The 16,513-nt window shown below is 50.6% G+C and overlaps 1 protein-coding gene across 1 annotated transcript in view; it reads left to right on the plus strand.

The window, feature by feature from the left end:
* Positions 1–6,430: 6,430 nt before the first annotated feature.
* Positions 6,431–16,513, plus strand: part of GALNT1 (polypeptide N-acetylgalactosaminyltransferase 1) — a 177,024-nt gene continuing 166,941 nt past the window's right edge. Inside the window, exon 1 of the mRNA XM_077269588.1 lies at positions 6,431–6,741. The gene's annotated coding sequence lies outside the window, so the exon portion shown is untranslated. The remainder of the gene's footprint in view (positions 6,742–16,513) is intronic.

Consider the following 16,513-nt stretch of genomic DNA (forward strand, 5'->3'; position numbering starts at 1 on the left):
CTAGAGTACGGGGATCATCCTGGTGGCTCTGGTAGGTTACTATACACGGCTCGATATGCGTGCATCATAATCTTGGCTTACCCAACATGGATTAAATAGAAATCAGATTTTAATTCTCTATGATATCAAGTAATATTTACAGACATGACAAGCCCAAGGGTGTAACGAGAGTCATATGGGCTCCATGGCAAATTTAAGACGTGAATCCTCTCCCACCCATTAGCTGGTTGCAGAGATCTGTTGCCTTGCTACTGTCTATTGGTACATGCCCCGGCACAAAAAATCCTACAAAAAAACTTGACATCCACAGTAGCCTGAACATAACTAATGCCAGCATCCCTTTTTGACCCACACGGTAATAATGCCCATTGTGTGCACTACAAGGTAACAACAGTGACCACTTCAGGCCCCAAGCATTATTATTGCTACATAGTAAAAATTCCCATGTTTTTGTTCCCTGTACAACGGCAATGTTCCCGTGTCCCCAAACAGTATTAGTTCTCGTTTCCCATGTTAAAATGATCTTTTGTGCAAACTCCAAATAATAGCGCTCTTTCTGTCCCTACATAGTAAAAATGGCCCCTTAGGCTGTGTGCACACTTTTAGGATTTTTCGAGTTGTTTTGGCGGTTTTCCGCTATAAAAACGCGATAAAACCGTAAAAAAAATGCTTACATTAAGCATCCTATTATTGGAATGCAATCTGCAATTTTTGCACACATGTTGCGTTTTTTTCCGCGGCGAAATCGCATTCCGGAACAAAACGCAGCATGTTCATTCTTTGTGCGGAATTGTGGGGATTCTGCACACATAGGAATGCATTGATCCGCTTATTTTCCACATGTGGCTATGCCCACCATGCGGGAAGTAAGCAGATCATGTGCGGTTGGTACCCAGGGTGGAAGAGAGGAGACTCTCCTCCAGGGACTGGGCACCATATACCTGTAAAAAAAAAAAAGAATTAGAATAAAAAATTGTGATATTCTCACCTTCCGGAGGACCCCGGAGCCTTCCCGCTCCTCACGATGCTTCCGTTCCCAGTAATGCGTCACGGCAATGACCTGTGATGACGTGGGTCTCGCGTGATGCTACATCATCTGGGGTCATTGCCGCGAGGCATTACTGGGAACTGGAGCATCGCGAGGAGCGGGAAAGCTACGGGGGCCGCCGAAAGGTGAGAATATCACGATTTTTTAAATTATTTTTAACATTATCTTTTACTATTGATGCTGCATAGGCAGCATCAATAGTAAAAAGTTGGTAACACTTGTCAAACACTATGTTTGACAAGTGTGACCAACCTGTCAATCAGTTTTCCAAGCGATGCTACAGATCGCTCAGAAAACTCTAGCATTCTGCAAGCTAATTACGCTTGTAAAACGCTAGTGTTTAGCGGGAATACGCATGCCATCCGCGGAAATTCCGGACGTGTGCACATAGCCTTATTGTTTCCTATGCAGTGATAATGTTCCCCTGCCTCCCTACATAGTACAATTTCCCTTGCATCCCATGTTAACCAGCTCAATACCAGGCCACTTACCCCAATTCCTGACCGGGCACATTTTGGTTATATTCGCACATGCTCATTAAAGAGCTTTAACATTTTTCTTGTTCGGATATTCAAATAATTTTTGCAACTTTTTGTTCATAATACGCGGGGCATAATTTTTATATTAATTTCATATTTTTTATTATTTTATTTTTTTTACCTATATCAGGTAATATCTGTGGGGAAAAAAATAAATGTGTGTCTGTTTTTCACATTTTTTGTATTCTTGTTTATGACCACAAAGACTTTTAACATACATTTTAAAACCTGTTCCCCTTTCTGTAACAATTATTTTAACTTACTGAACACTTTTTTTTTGCCCGTCAATACTATACTAGTGATGCTTCCAATGTACAGATCACCTCAATACTAGTGTCGTTCAGTGCTGCTCCTAGTGTGCAGATTGCCTGCCAGTACTAGTGTCGCTCCAAGGCTGGGGTCACACTTGCAACTGCAATGCGAGAAACTCGCGCGAGTCTCTCGCCTCAATGCCTGGCACTGCCGTCGGCAATCGGGAACAGAGTGTGTGGCTGCATGTATCTCTATGCAGCTGAACGCCCCTGCCCAAACCGCTGGCGCCAGTGCCGGGTGTTGCAAGTGGGACACCGGCCTAAGTGTGCAGATTGCCTGTCAGTACTAATGTCGTTCCCAGTATGCAGATGCCTGTCAGTACTAGTTTCGCTTCCAGTGTGCAGATTGTCTGTCAGTACTAGCGTCGCTCCCAGGGAGCAGAATAATAATCATCTTTCATTTTATATAGCGTTTACATATTCCACAGCGCTTTACAGACATTATCATCGTTGTCCCTGATGGGGCTCACAATCTAAATTCCCTATCAGTATGTCTTTGGAATGTGAGAGGAAACCGGAGTGCCTGGAGGAAACCCACGCAAACACGGAGAGAACAAACTCTTTGCAGATGTTGTCCTTGGTGGGATTTGAACCCAGGACTCCAGCGCTGCAAGGCTGCAGTGCTAACCACTGAGCCACCGTGCTGCCATAGCAGAATGCCTGTCAGTAAGTGTCGCTCTCAGTGTACATATTACTAGTGATGAGCGAGTGTACTCGTTGCTCGGGTGGTCTCCGAGTATTTGTAACTACTCGGAGATTTAGTTTTCGTTGCCTCAACTGCATGATTTACAACTGATAGCCAGCTTAAATACATGCGGAGATTCCCTAGCAACCAGGCAACCCCCACATGTACTCAGGATGGCTAGCAGCCGTAAATCTTGCACCTGCGTCAACAAAAAGGAAATCTCCGAGCAGTTACAAATACTCGGAGACCACCCAAGCAACGAGTACACTCGCTCATCACTACATATTACCAGTCAGGACTACTGTTGCTCCCAGGGAGCAGATTGCCTGTCAGTTCTAGTGTCGCTCTCAGTGTGCAGATTGCCTGTCAGTTCTAGTGTCGCTCTCAGTGTGCAGATTGCCTGTCAGTACTAGTGTCGCTCTCAGTGTGCAGATTGCCTGTCAGTACTAGTGTCGCTCTCAGTGTGCAGATTGCCTGTCAGTAATAATGTCACTCAGTGTGCAGATTGCCTGTCAGTACTAGTGTCGCTCTCAGTGTGCAGATTGCCTGTCAGTAATAATGTCACTCAGTGTGCAGATTGCCTGTCAGTACTAGTGTCGCTCTCAGTGTGCAGATTGCCTGTCAGTACTAGTGTCGCTCTCAGTGTGCAGATTGCCTGTCAGTACTAATGTCACTCAGTGTGCAGATTGCCTGTCAGTACTAATGTCACTCAGTGTGCAGATTGCCTGTCAGTACTAATGTCACTCAGTGTGCAGATTGCCTGTCAGTACTAATGTCACTCAGTGTGCAGATTGCCTGTCAGTAGTGTACTAGTGTTGCTTTGTGTGCAGATTACCGGTCAGTACTAGTGTCACTCTCGGTAAGCAGATTGCCTGTCAGTAGTGTACTAATATCGCTATCACTGTGTAGATCGTCGGTCAGTACTAGTGTCGCTGTCAGTGAGCAGATCACCTGTCAGCATCAAAGTTGCTGCCAGCGTGTAGATTGAGTGTAAGAGAGATGCGTCATGTGTCCAGATTGTTCCTCAGTACTAGCGTAGCTTTCATTATGCAGATCATCTTTTAGTGCTAGTGTCGCTTCCAAGGTGAAGATCGTCCATCAGTACCCGTCGCTTTCAATTTGCAGATCGCCTGTAAATACGTGTTGCTCTCAGTGATCAGATCATCCCTCAGTACCACTATAGCTTCCATTGTGCATATCCCATCATTATCAGTGTAGCACCCTAGTGTGCAGAGCTTTTATCAGTACTATTTTCACACCCAGAATGCAAATCCTCTGTCAGTAGCAGAGTAGACCTCAGTGTGAAGAGCTTCAGTCAGTACCATTTTTGTAGCCCCCAGGGTGCAGTGCCTCCCTCAGTACCAGTGTAGCCCCCAGTACCAGAATCTTCCTCAGTACCAGTGTAGCCCCCAGGGTGCAGCGCCTCCCTCAGTACCAGTGTAGCCCCCAGGGTGCAGCACCTCCCTCAGTACCAGTGTAGACCCCAGTGAGCAGCGCCTCCCTCAGTGCCAGTGTAGCCCCCAGGGTGCAGAGCCTCCCTCAGTACCAGTGTAGCCCCCAGGGTGCAGAGCCTCCCTCAGTACCAGTGTAGCCCACAGGATGCAGCGCCTCCCTCAGTACCAGTGTAGCCCCCAGTACCAGAATCTTCCTCAGTACCAGGGTAGCCTCAAGGGTGCAGCGCCTCCCTCAGTACCAGTGTAGTCCACAGGGTGCAGCGCCTCCCTCAGTACCAGTGTAGCCCCCAGTGAGCAGCACCTCCCTCAGTGCCAGAGTTGCCCCCAGCGTGCAGCGCCTCCCTCAGTACCAGTGTAGCCCCCAGTGAGCAGCCCCTCCCTCAGTGCCAGTGTAGCCCCCAGGGTGCAGAGCCTCCCTCAGTGCCAGTGTAGCCCCCAGGGTGCAGAGCCTCCCTCAGTACCAGTGTAGCCCCCAGTATCAGTGAAGCCCCCAGGGTGCGGCGCCTCCCTCAGTACCAGTGTAGCCCCCAGTACCAGTGAAGCCCCCAGGGTGCGGCGCCTCCCTCAGTACCAGTGTAGCCCCCAGTGAGCAGCACCTCCCTCAGTGCCAGAGTTGCCCCCAGGGTGCAGCGCCTCCCTCAGTACCAGTGTAGCCCCCAGTGAGCAGCCCCTCCCTCAGTGCCAGTGTAGCCCCCAGGGTGCAGAGCCTCTCTCAGTGCCAGTGTAGCCCCCAGTGAGCAGCACCTCCCTCAGTGCCAAAGTTGCCCCCAGCGTGCAGCGCCTCCCTCAGTACCAGTGTAGCCCCCAGTGAGCAGCCCCTCCCTCAGTGCCAGTGTAGCCCCCAGGGTGCAGAGCCTCCCTCAGTACCAGTGTAGCCCCTAGTGAGCAGCACCTCCCTCAGTGCCAGAGTTGCCCCCAGCGTGCAGCGCCTCCCTCAGTACCAGTGTAGCCCCCAGTGAGCAGCCCCTCCCTCAGTGCCAGTGTAGCCCCCAGGGTGCAGAGCCTCCCTCAGTGCCAGTGTAGCCCCCAGGGTGCAGAGCCTCCCTCAGTACCAGTGTAGCCCCCAGTACCAGTGAAGCCCCCAAGGGTGCGGCGCCTCCCTCAGTACCAGTGTAGCCCCCAGTACCAGTGAAGCCCCCAGGGTGCGGCGCCTCCCTCAGTACCAGTGTAGCCCCTAGTGAGCAGCACCTCCCTCAGTGCCAGAGTTGCCCCCAGGGTGCAGCGCCTCCCTCAGTACCAGTGTAGCCCCCAGTGAGCAGCCCCTCCCTCAGTGCCAGTGTAGCCCCCAGGGTGCAGAGCCTCCCTCAGTGCCAGTGTAGCCCCCAGGGTGCAGAGCCTCCCTCAGTACCAGTGTAGCCCCCAGGGTGCAGCGCCTCCCTCAGTGCCAGTGTAGCCCCCAGCGTGCAGCACCTTCCTCAGTACCAGTGTAGCCCCCAGGATGCAGCGCCTCCCTCAGTACCAGTGTAGCCCCCAGGGTGCAGCGCCTCCCTCAGTACCAGTGTAACCCCCAGGATACAGCGCCTCCCTCAGTACTAGTGTAACCCCCAGGATACAGCGCCTCCCTCAGTACCAGTGTAGCCCCCAGGGTGCAGCGCCTCCCTCAGTGCCAGTGTAGCCCCCAGCGTGCAGCACCTTCCTCAGTACCAGTGTAGCCCCCAGGATGCAGCGCCTCCCTCAGTACCAGTGTAGCCCCCAGGGTGCAGCGCCTCCCTCAGTACCAGTGTAACCCCCAGGATACAGCGCCTCCCTCAGTGCCAGTGTAGCCCCCAGGGTGCAGCGCCTCCCTCAGTACCAGTGTAGCCCCCAGGGTGCAGCGCCTCCCTCAGTACCAGTGTAACCCCCAGGATACAGCGCCTCCCTCAGTGCCAGTGTAGCCCCCAGGGTGCAGCGCCTCCCTCAGTGCCAGTGTAGCCCCCAGCGTGCAGCACCTTCCTCAGTACCAGTGTAGCCCCCAGGATGCAGCGCCTCCCTCAGTACCAGTGTAGCCCCCAGGGTGCAGCGCCTCCCTCAGTACCAGTGTAACCCCCAGGATACAGCGCCTCCCTCAGTACCAGTGTAACCCCCAGGATACAGCGCCTCCCTCAGTACCAGTGTAGCCCCCAGGGTGCAGCGCCTCCCTCAGTGCCAGTGTAGCCCCCAGGGTGCAGCGCCTCCCTCAGTGCCAGTGTAGCCCCCAGGGTGCAGCGCCTCCCTCAGTACCAGTGTAGCCCCCAGGGTGCAGCGCCTCCCTCAGTACCAGTGTAGCCCCCAGTACCAGAATCTTCCTCAGTACCAGTGTAGCCCCCTGTGAGCAGCGCCTCCCTCAGTGCCAGAGTCTCTCTCGGTGTCAGTAGTACTAGCAGTACAACTAGAGATTGTTCCCGTAAAAATGACGTTCCACGTGACATCACCGAACAAACCCCATCAGCGGGCACTCGGTCCGGATTAGCGGTCACGTTCCAGCTAGCCACGCCCCTCAGGAGGAGGGCTTGTGAGCGCGTTCGCCTCTGACGCGTTGCTAGGGCAGGCTGAGGTAGTGTGTCCTGTGGGGCGCTCCGTAGTGGGGGGGACGGGAAGGAGCAGGGATTGCTGCACTCGCTGGTGGAAGCCGATTGTGTGCGTTTTCCCTGCCGTGACGCTTATGGACTACAGGAAGCCTCGGGAAGTGTGTCCGGAGTGAGTGCTGAGGGCGCGGAGTATGTTGGAGCCGCGGGAACAGTGACAGGTGAGCGGACGCGGAGTCCTGGAAGTGCTGTCACCTGGCGGGTGCCGCTGTGTATCCATCAGGACGTGTCCGGAGGCACCGGCGCTGCTCTCTGCCGCGTCCTGCGTGATGGAGCCCAGTGCCCGGGACATTATCACAGCGGGGAGTGGATGGCGGTAACGGGCACAGAGGGTGACGCAGCTCCGCGGCGCTGTGAGCTCCGGACATCGTCGGGATGCCCATACGGTGCCCTGCTGTGCCCTCTACACTGTGACAGCCGGATATTCTGCGGACATAGGAAAGTTTAGTAAGTTACATTGTCAGTAGCTTGTGTCCCAGTAGCTTCCTCTTTTTTCTCCTGGCCTGGTACATTACAGAGAGGGCTAGCACACTGTGCACGGAGCTAGCCCATTATAGAGAGGGCTAGCACACTGTGGACGGAGCTGGCCCATTATAGAGAGGGCTAGCACACTGTGCACGGAGCTAGCCCATTATAGAGAGGGCTAGCACACTGTGGACGGAGCTGGCCCATTATAGAGAGGGCTAGCACACTGTGGACGGAGCTGGCCCATTATAGAGAGGGCTAGCACACTGTGCACGGAGCTAGCCCATTATAGAGAGGGCTAGCACACTGTGGACGGAGCTGGCCCATTACAGAGAGGGCTAGCACACTGTGCACGGAGCTAGCCCATTATAGAGAGGGCTAGCACACTGTGGACGGAGCTGGCCCATTATAGAGAGGGCTAGCACGCTGTGGACGGAGCTGGCCCATTATAGAGAGGGCTAGCACACTGTGCACGGAGCTAGCCCATTATAGAGAGGGCTAGCACACTGTGCACGGAGCTAGCCCATTATAGAGAGGGCTAGCACACTGTGGACGGAGCTGGCCCATTATAGAGAGGGCTAGCACACTGTGGACGGAGCTGGCCCATTACAGAGAGGGCTAGCACACTGTGCACGGAGCTAGCCCATTACAGCGAGGGCTAGCACACTGTGGATGGAGCTAGTCCATTATAGAGAGGGCTAGCACACTGTGGCGGAGCTAGTACATTATAGAGAGGGCTAGCACACTGTGGGCGGAGCTGGCCCATTATAGAAAGGGCTAGCACACTGTGGACGGAGCTAGTCCATTATAGAGAGGGCTAGCACACTGGGCGGAGCTAGTCCATTATAGAGAGGGCTAGCACACTGTGGGCGGAGCTGGCCCATTATAGAGAGGGCTAGCACACTGGACGGAGCTAGCCCATTATAGAGAGGGCTAGCACACTGTGGACGGAGCTAGTCCATTATAGAGAGGGCTAGCACACTGTGGGCGGAGCTGGCCCATTATAGAGAGGGCTAGCACACTGTGGACGGAGCTGGCCCGTTACAGAGAGGGCTAGCACACTGTGGGCGGAGCTAGCCCTTTATAGAGAGGGCTAGCACACTGTGGGCGGAGCTAGCCCTTTATAGAGAGGGCTAGCACACTGGGCGGAGCTAGCCCTTTATAGAGAGGGCTAGCACACTGTGGGCGGAGCTAGCCCTTTATAGAGAGGGCTAGCACACTGTGGGCGGAGCTAGCTCTTTATAGAGAGGGCTAGCACACTGTGGGCGGAGCTAGCCCTTTATAGAGAGGGCTAGCACACTGTGGACGGAGCTGGCCCGTTACAAAGAGGGCTAACACACTGTGGACAGAGCTAGTCCATTATAGAGAGGGCTAGCCCATTACAGAGAGGGCTAGCACTGTGGACGGAGCTGGCCCATTACAGAGAGGGCTAGCACACTGTGGGCGGAGCTAGCCCTTTATAGAGAGGGCTAGCACACTGTGGGCGGAGCTAGCCCTTTATAGAGAGGGCTAGCACACTGTGGGCGGAGCTAGCCCTTTATAGAGAGGGCTAGCACACTGGGCGGAGCTAGCCCTTTATAGAGAGGGCTAGCACACTGTGGGCGGAGCTAGCCCTTTATAGAGAGGGCTAGCACACTGTGGGCGGAGCTAGCCCTTTATAGAGAGGGCTAGCACACTGTGGGCGGAGCTAGCCCTTTATAGAGAGGGCTAGCACACTGTGGGCGGAGCTAGCCCTTTATAGAGAGGGCTAGCACACTGTGGGCGGAGCTAGCCCTTTATAGAGAGGGCTAGCACACTGTGGGCGGAGCTGGCCCATTACAGAGAGGGCTAGCACACTGTGGACGGAGCTGGCCCGTTACAGAGAGGGCTAGCACACTGTGGACGGAGCTGGCCCGTTACAGAGAGGGCTAGCACACTGTGGATGGAGCTGGCCCGTTACAGAGAGGGCTAGCACACTGTGGACGGAGCTGGCCTGTTACAGAGAGGGCTAGCACACTGTGGATGGAGCTGGCCCGTTACAGAGAGGGCTAGCACACTGTGGACGGAGCTGGCCCGTTACAGAGAGGGCTAGCACACTGTGGACGGAGCTGGCCTGTTAGAGAGGGCTAGCACACTGTGGGCGGAGCTAGCCCTTTATAGAGAGGGCTAGCACACTGTGGGCGGAGCTAGCCCTTTATAGAGAGGGCTAGCACACTGTGGGTGGAGCTGGCCCATTACAGAGAGGGCTAGCACACTGTGGACGGAGCTGGCCCGTTACAGAGAGGGCTAGCACACTGTGGACGTAGCTGGCCCGTTACAGAGAGGGCTAGCACACTGTGGATGGAGCTGGCCCGTTACAGAGAGGGCTAGCACACTGTGGACGGAGCTGGCCCGTTAGAGAGGGCTAGCGCACTGTGGACATAACAAGCCCATTATAGAGAGGGCTAGCACACTGCGGGCAGAACAAGCCCATTATAGAGAGGGCTAGCACGCTGCGGACAGAACAAGCCCATTATAGAGAGGGCTAGCACACTGCGGGCAGAACAAGCCCATTATAGAGAGGGCTAGCACACTGCGGGCAGAACAAGCCCATTATAGAGAGGGCTAGCACACTGCGGGCAGAACAAGCCCATTATAGAGAGGGCTAGCACGCTGCGGACAGAACAAGCCCATTATAGAGGGCTAGCACACTGCGGACAGAACAAGCCCATTAGAGAGGGCTACAGAAACCTACACGTGTGAATGCAGTCACACCAAGCATCATGGCGTCCTGCATTACCAAGAGATGTGCTTGTGTTAGATGTGTGCAGTATAGAAGCTGCTGCACTACCGGCTCTGCATTCATTGTGTTCTGTATGGACAGTGGATAGTGCGGCGGGGTCACAAGCCTCCCTGCTACGAGGTCGCACCTGCTGCTTGTTGCTGTCATTTTGACTTTCTTGTTTATTTTTAAATCCCTGCAAAACGCCATCACTGCAACTTGTTAACCAAATTGTGTCAGGCCTCAGTGTTCTGCAGTCAGTATTACAGCGCTTCTCTGAGCTGGACTAATGGCATTGTAGACATTTGTTTGTGATTGGCCAAAATAGTTGTCGAAGTGAGGCACTACAGACTTACATTGGCATGTAAAAGTTTGGGCACTCCTGGTCAAATTGACTGTTTTTGTGAGCAGTTAAGCATGTTGAAGATGAAATGATCTCTTAAGAGGGCTAAAGCTAAGGATGACACATTTTCTTTGTGTATTAGGCAAAAAAAATTATTAACTTTTAAAAATTACAAAAAGGAAAATGGGCCAATGAAAAGTTTGGCACCCTTGGAGATTTGTGCTCTCAGATAACTTTGACCAAGGTTTTAGACTTTAATTAGCCTGTTAGTGTTAGGCCATGTGCACACGTTCAGGATTTTTAGCGTTTTTTTCGCGTTTTTTCGCTATAAAAACGTGATAAAAACGCGAAAAAAACGCTAACATATGCCTCCTATTATTTACAATGTATTCCACATTTTTTGTGCAAATGTTGCGATTTTTTCCGCGAAAAAATCGCATAGCGGAAAAAAAAGCAACATGTTCATTAAAAATGCGGAATTGCAGGGATTCCGCACACCTAGGAGTCCATTGATCTGCTTACTTCCCGCACGGGGCTGTGCACACCATGCGGGAAGTAAGCAGATTATGTGCGGTTGGTACCCAGGGTGGAGGAGAGGAGACTCTCCTCCACGCACTGGGCACCATATAAGTGGTCAAAAAATAAGAAATAAAATAAAAAATAGTCCTATACTCACCCTCGATGTCCTGCGCAGTGTTCCCGCCTCACCGCTGCACGCTGCCGTTCGGTTCCTGTAGCTGATGTGCGGCGAAGGACCTTGCCGATGACGTCACTGTCCTGTGATTGGTCGTGAGCGGTCATGTGACCGCTCACGTGACCGTGACGTCACGGAAGGCCCTGTGCGCACAGACCAGCTATAGGAAGACGAACGGACGCCGCTGATGAGATGTCTGGGTGAGTATAAGCATTTTTTTATTTTTTTTATTATTTTTAAACATTCTATCTTTTACTATAGATGCTGCATAAGCTGCATCTATAGTAAAAAGTTGGTCACACTTGTCAAACAGTATGTTTGACAAGTGTGACCAACTTGTCAAGTCAGTTTTCCAAGCGATGCTACAGATCGCTTGGAAAACTTTAGCATTCTGCAAGCTAATTACGCTTGCAGAATGCTAAAAAAACGCGAAAAAAACGGAAAAAAAACGCAAAAAAAAAAATGCGGATTTCTTGCAGAAAATTTCCGGTTTTCTTCAGGAAATTTCTGCAAGAAATCCGCAACGTGTGCACATGGCCTTATGGCTAGTTCACTATCATCGTTAGGAAAGGACAAGTGATGTAAATTTCCCAGCTTTTTAAAATCCTAGGCTCCTCTAATCTTGTGCCAAAAAACAGCAGCCATGGGTTTTTCCAAACAGCTGCCTAGCACTCTGAAAATGGTGGAGGCCCACAAAGCAGAAGAAGGCTTTAAAGAAGATAGCAAAGCTTTTTCAAGTTGTCATTTCCTCTGTTCAAAATGTAATTAAGAAATGGCAGTTAACAGGAGCAGTGAAGGTCAAGATAAGGTCTGACATACCAAGCAAAATTTCTGTGTGAGCTGCTCGGATTTCTGGAGAAGCAAGTCAGAACCCCTGCTTGACTGCAAAAGACTTTCAGAAAGATTTAGCAGATTTTGGAGTTGTGGTACATTTTTCTACTGTTCAGAGAGATCTGCACACAAGGCCTTCATGGAAGAATCACCAGAAGAAAACCTCCTGCGTCTTCCCCATAAAATTCTGCCCCAGAAGTATTGCAAAAGAACATCTAAGCAAGCCTGATGTATTCTGGGAATGAGGCCTGTGGACTGATGAGGTTATTTGGCCACAATGATTAAAGGTATGTGTAGAGAAAAAATGGTGCATAATTTCAGAAAAAGAACAGCTCGCCAACCATTAAGCATGGGGTGGATCAATCATGCTTTGAGGGTCTGTTGTAGCCAATGTCACGGGGAACGTTTCACAGGTGGAGGAAAGAAAGGATTAAATGAAATTTCAACAAATTCTAGATACAAACATAACACCATCTCTAAAAAATAAAGCTGAAGTTGTAAAGAGGATGGCTTTTACAAATGGATAGTTATGTTAAACACATGTAAAAATCCACAATGATTACCTCAAAAGGCACAAGCTGAAGGTTTACAATGACCCTCACAGTCTCATGATCTGAACATCATTGAACATCTGTGGCTAGATCTCAAATAGCCGAGAATGCAAGACGACTCGGTAATCTCACAGAACTGGAAGAATTTTTCAAGGAACAATGGATGAAAATCCCTCAAACAAGAATTGAAATACTGGGTGAAATACTAGGTGCTACTAGGTACTAACCATTGAGGGTGCCACTGTAGGTACAAAGATCTAACCCCACCCCACCACAAGGAAGGTCAGCACATTTTTGTTCTTGGGCTCCATAGTATCGAGTGCCCAAATGACATTAGAACCACAGCAGAGGTCTTGAACCCGATCCCTCGTCCCCACAACTCTGAGCCGTGCCTGTGTGGATGAGACCTTCGTATGGCAGGCGTATTTGTAAGACAAAACAAAGTGTACTGACAGGATGGAAGAGATGCAAACCTCTCCACGGAAGGGTGGGGGGGAATTGAGAATTCTTCTGACTGCTCAAAAATACTGCACATGGATTTATAGTGCACTGCTGCAGGTTTTGGCTGCACGTCATATACGGTACATACATACGGTATACTGTATACATACATTCATACCGCGACAATTCGCGTAAATGCACCAATATTTCTCTGCAGGCATGACTCCTGATTCTGGCTTACAAGTACTGAAGCCACTGCTGTGTGACGGTGATGTAAGGCCAAGTTCAGACTAACTCTTTCATGGGCCTGTCATGTTGGCAGCCGGGTGCAGGTATGCGCCATCGCAACCAGCACGGTCACATATTCCAAAACACTGCTTGTGTGCACCAGTGCAGTGACTTCCATTGGTCACAGTTGGCTTCGCACATAGGCTGCGCATTGACAGATGGAGGAAGGCCGCCTTCACACTGGCATTTTCTGCATCAATATTTGTGAAAAAAGTACACAAGTGAAGATTTTCACCTTCTCCATGATTCTGAGCTGCACCTGGGTTTAGTGTGCTAATACCAATGCAAATCCTGCAATGTCAGTGGGGAAGGGACCTGCGTAACATGGCCGATTACATGCCGTTCAGGGTGCACAAAGCTGGGGGTGTAATTACCCACAGACCCCCAGATGGCCTATGCTCAGACTACTGTAGATGGATATTAGTATTGGGATTAGTGCCCCGTGTGTCGTCCCGTGTGCTCTGTTGTACAGTACGTGCACACTCATGTACTTGTCCTCCGCACAACACTGTCAGATCTCACTGGTACCGTGGTGATTTTGCTCTGTACAGTTGCAGATCTTTGCCTTCTGCGTTGGAAGCCATAATGTGTTGTAGCAACTGGCAGCCTGGCCTTCCAAATGAGTAACACTTAGGAAGTCTCTTCCCTACGAACAAGTGGCGCTCATTGTCTGGTGCCATCGTGTCATATATGTTTATAGATGTGACCTCCATGATGTGAAGTGCTAAGTTCTGCCTTGGCTGTGAAATGTGTGATTTCCCTGGCTGGGGTCAGCACCTTCACTGCCTCCCAGTAACATGACTGTTGTCGGTGTGCACCCGTGCCGCGGTGCGTGGCCGGCAGCCTTATTTGCTCCTTGCCGTGCCGCTCACTGTAGTGTACCGGAGTTATAGATTTCCTGCCGCTTGTCACACAGCGCTGACATATGAGGTCTTCTGGGTGCTTGCCCTTGTAAATGTTGGCTGAATATGATGGCGCCACTCTTGGGTTATACTGGCCTCCTTCGGTACTAAGAACACCAAACTACAGCGGTGGCAATATGGGAGCTCCTTCATTCATGTGCTTCACACCATAAGCGCCAGATCCCCCAGGCTGTTCCCACACATTGCTCCTCTACCTTTCTTTTCATTGGAGATAAGAGCTGCCAGATGTCGGAGAATGAGGATTTCACCAGCAGCAGCAGCAATGCCGTGTGCCTCTGATGGCCGCCTGGGTACTTGCTCTGTATGTTCTCGGACTTGTTCCCCATTCTTGGTGCCCTTTGATGCATTGGCACACCTGTGCCGTCACTGCTTTATGGGCTTATTTGGCACCCTGAAGTTAGCGATAGACCTGCGGATTGAAGGTTATTACGTGCAATGTTCTGACGGACTCGATCTGCTGAACTGTTCATTGTTCACTACATGGTGGCAATTCTGCTGCGATTCCTAGATGCTTCCACTACACATAAGGTTCATTCACACGTTGCCATCACATCGACTTGCTTTCGGCATATGCTGTTTTTAAGAAATGGAAGCAAAACACAGCTTATCTATCTCGATGATGGAAAACTGACAGCATAAAGTACCAAGTGATCTGGTGAATAAACCCTACAGTTGAGGGGGCCAAACCTAGCCGACAAGAACTAGGCTCCATTCACACATCCGTCTATACTTTCCATCCGTGTAACATGGAGCATTTTTCTCTCGTGTCATATGTATTGGTTTCTTATTGCATCACTGTTTCCTCGTCTTTTCCTGAAGGGACATGATTATCAGAAAATAACCCATCGTGTAAATCAAATTTTATAGCCTTTTTCGTGTGTGTGTGTGTGTGTGTATGTATGTATGTATGTATGTAGAGATATACATATATATATATATATATATATATATATATATATATATATATATATATATATGTGTGTGTGTGTATATATATATATATATATATATATATATATATATATATATATATATATATATATATATATGTATGTGTATATATATATGTGATATATATATATATATGTATGTGTATATATATATGTGTATATATATATGTATGTATATATATATATGTGTATATATATATATATGTATGTGTATGTATATATATATATATATATATATATATATATATATATATATATATATATATATATATATATATATACACATACATACACATTGTAAGAGTCATGTCGGTCTGGTAGTCGGGGGCAGGTATATCTCGCCCAGGTATTTGTCCTATGTGAATTAGGCCGCTCAGTATCTTCAGGATACCGAGGGGTTAATAAGTGCAGGAATAAAGGCTGACCAGCTGGAGGTTTCAGGTGTCAGCCTGGGGCACACAGAATGCCTGTCTGTGTGAGGCAAACGTGAGTGAGAGCTGTGCTCGTGACCTGTGTAATGTTAGCTGGGAGGGAGAAGCCCCCCAGTTGTTGTTAGATAGGAACGTATTTGTATAGTTAGCGCCGGACAGGCAAGGATTTATTTTTATGTTTTGTTTTCTGTATTTGCTTTCACTTTAATAAACCTGACCTGAGGTCAGTCTACTTGGAAACCTGCTGTCGCCTCAGAGTTCAATGCACAAACCACGTGACCTTTGACCCCAGCAAAGGCGATCCCGGAGTGTTTTGTTACATTGTGGTGGAGAACGCGGGCATTCCGTGGCACAGGCGACAGTATGGAAGACGTGGTGAAAGCCCTAGTACAGTCCGCTGCCGTACAGCAGGAAGCTAATCGCTTGATGGCCGCACAGCTGAAGGAGTTGGTGGACGTGACGACTGCAGACCGCCAGCTTCTCCAACAGGTGGCGCAGCGCTTGGTGAGCATGCCTGAGGCTAACCCGGAAGCAGAGTCCAGGAGAATCCATGTGAGTCGGTACTGGCAAAAGCTGACCGCAGAAGATGACGTCGAGGCGTACCTGACAACGTTTGAGCGGACAGCGTTGAGAGAGAAGTGGCCGAAGGAACGATGGGCCGATCTAATTGCTCCGTTTCTCTCCGGTGAGGCCCAAAAGGCTTACCATGACTTGGACCCGGAAGTCGCTCAGGACTTTGAGAGGCTGAAAGCTGAGGTCCTGGCCCGGCTGGGTGTGACGACGGCTGTCCGTGCACAGAGGGTACATCAGTGGACCTATCAGCCAGATAAACCGCCGCGATCGCAGATGTTCGACCTGATCTACTTGATAAAGAAATGGCTGCAACCCGAGGTACTGACAACTCCGGAGATAATCCAGCGCATCGTTCTGGACAAGTACCTGAGAGTACTACCACCGGCGCTGAAAAAGTGGGTGAGCCAAGGAAATCCCGCGACAGCGGATCAGTTGGTGGACTTGGTGGAGCGTTATTCCGTGGCGGAAGGACTTCCTGATGATACCGCTACTACCCGAACTGTACCTCCTCCTCGTGGAACCGGTAAGACTGTTCCAGGGACTGCGGGGGAAGGAAAATTGCCAAAAACTGTGGGGGAGGAACACTGGACTGCTCGCACCCCGAGATCAAGGGTGTCGGACTCTGGTTTCAATAGGGGGCCTGTTAGGTGTTTCCGTTGCCATGAGAAGGGCCATGTTTCTGCAAACTGTCCTGTTACCACTG

This window comes from Ranitomeya variabilis, chromosome 6 (genome assembly GCF_051348905.1).
Source record: "Ranitomeya variabilis isolate aRanVar5 chromosome 6, aRanVar5.hap1, whole genome shotgun sequence".
NCBI lineage: Eukaryota > Metazoa > Chordata > Amphibia > Anura > Dendrobatidae > Ranitomeya > Ranitomeya variabilis.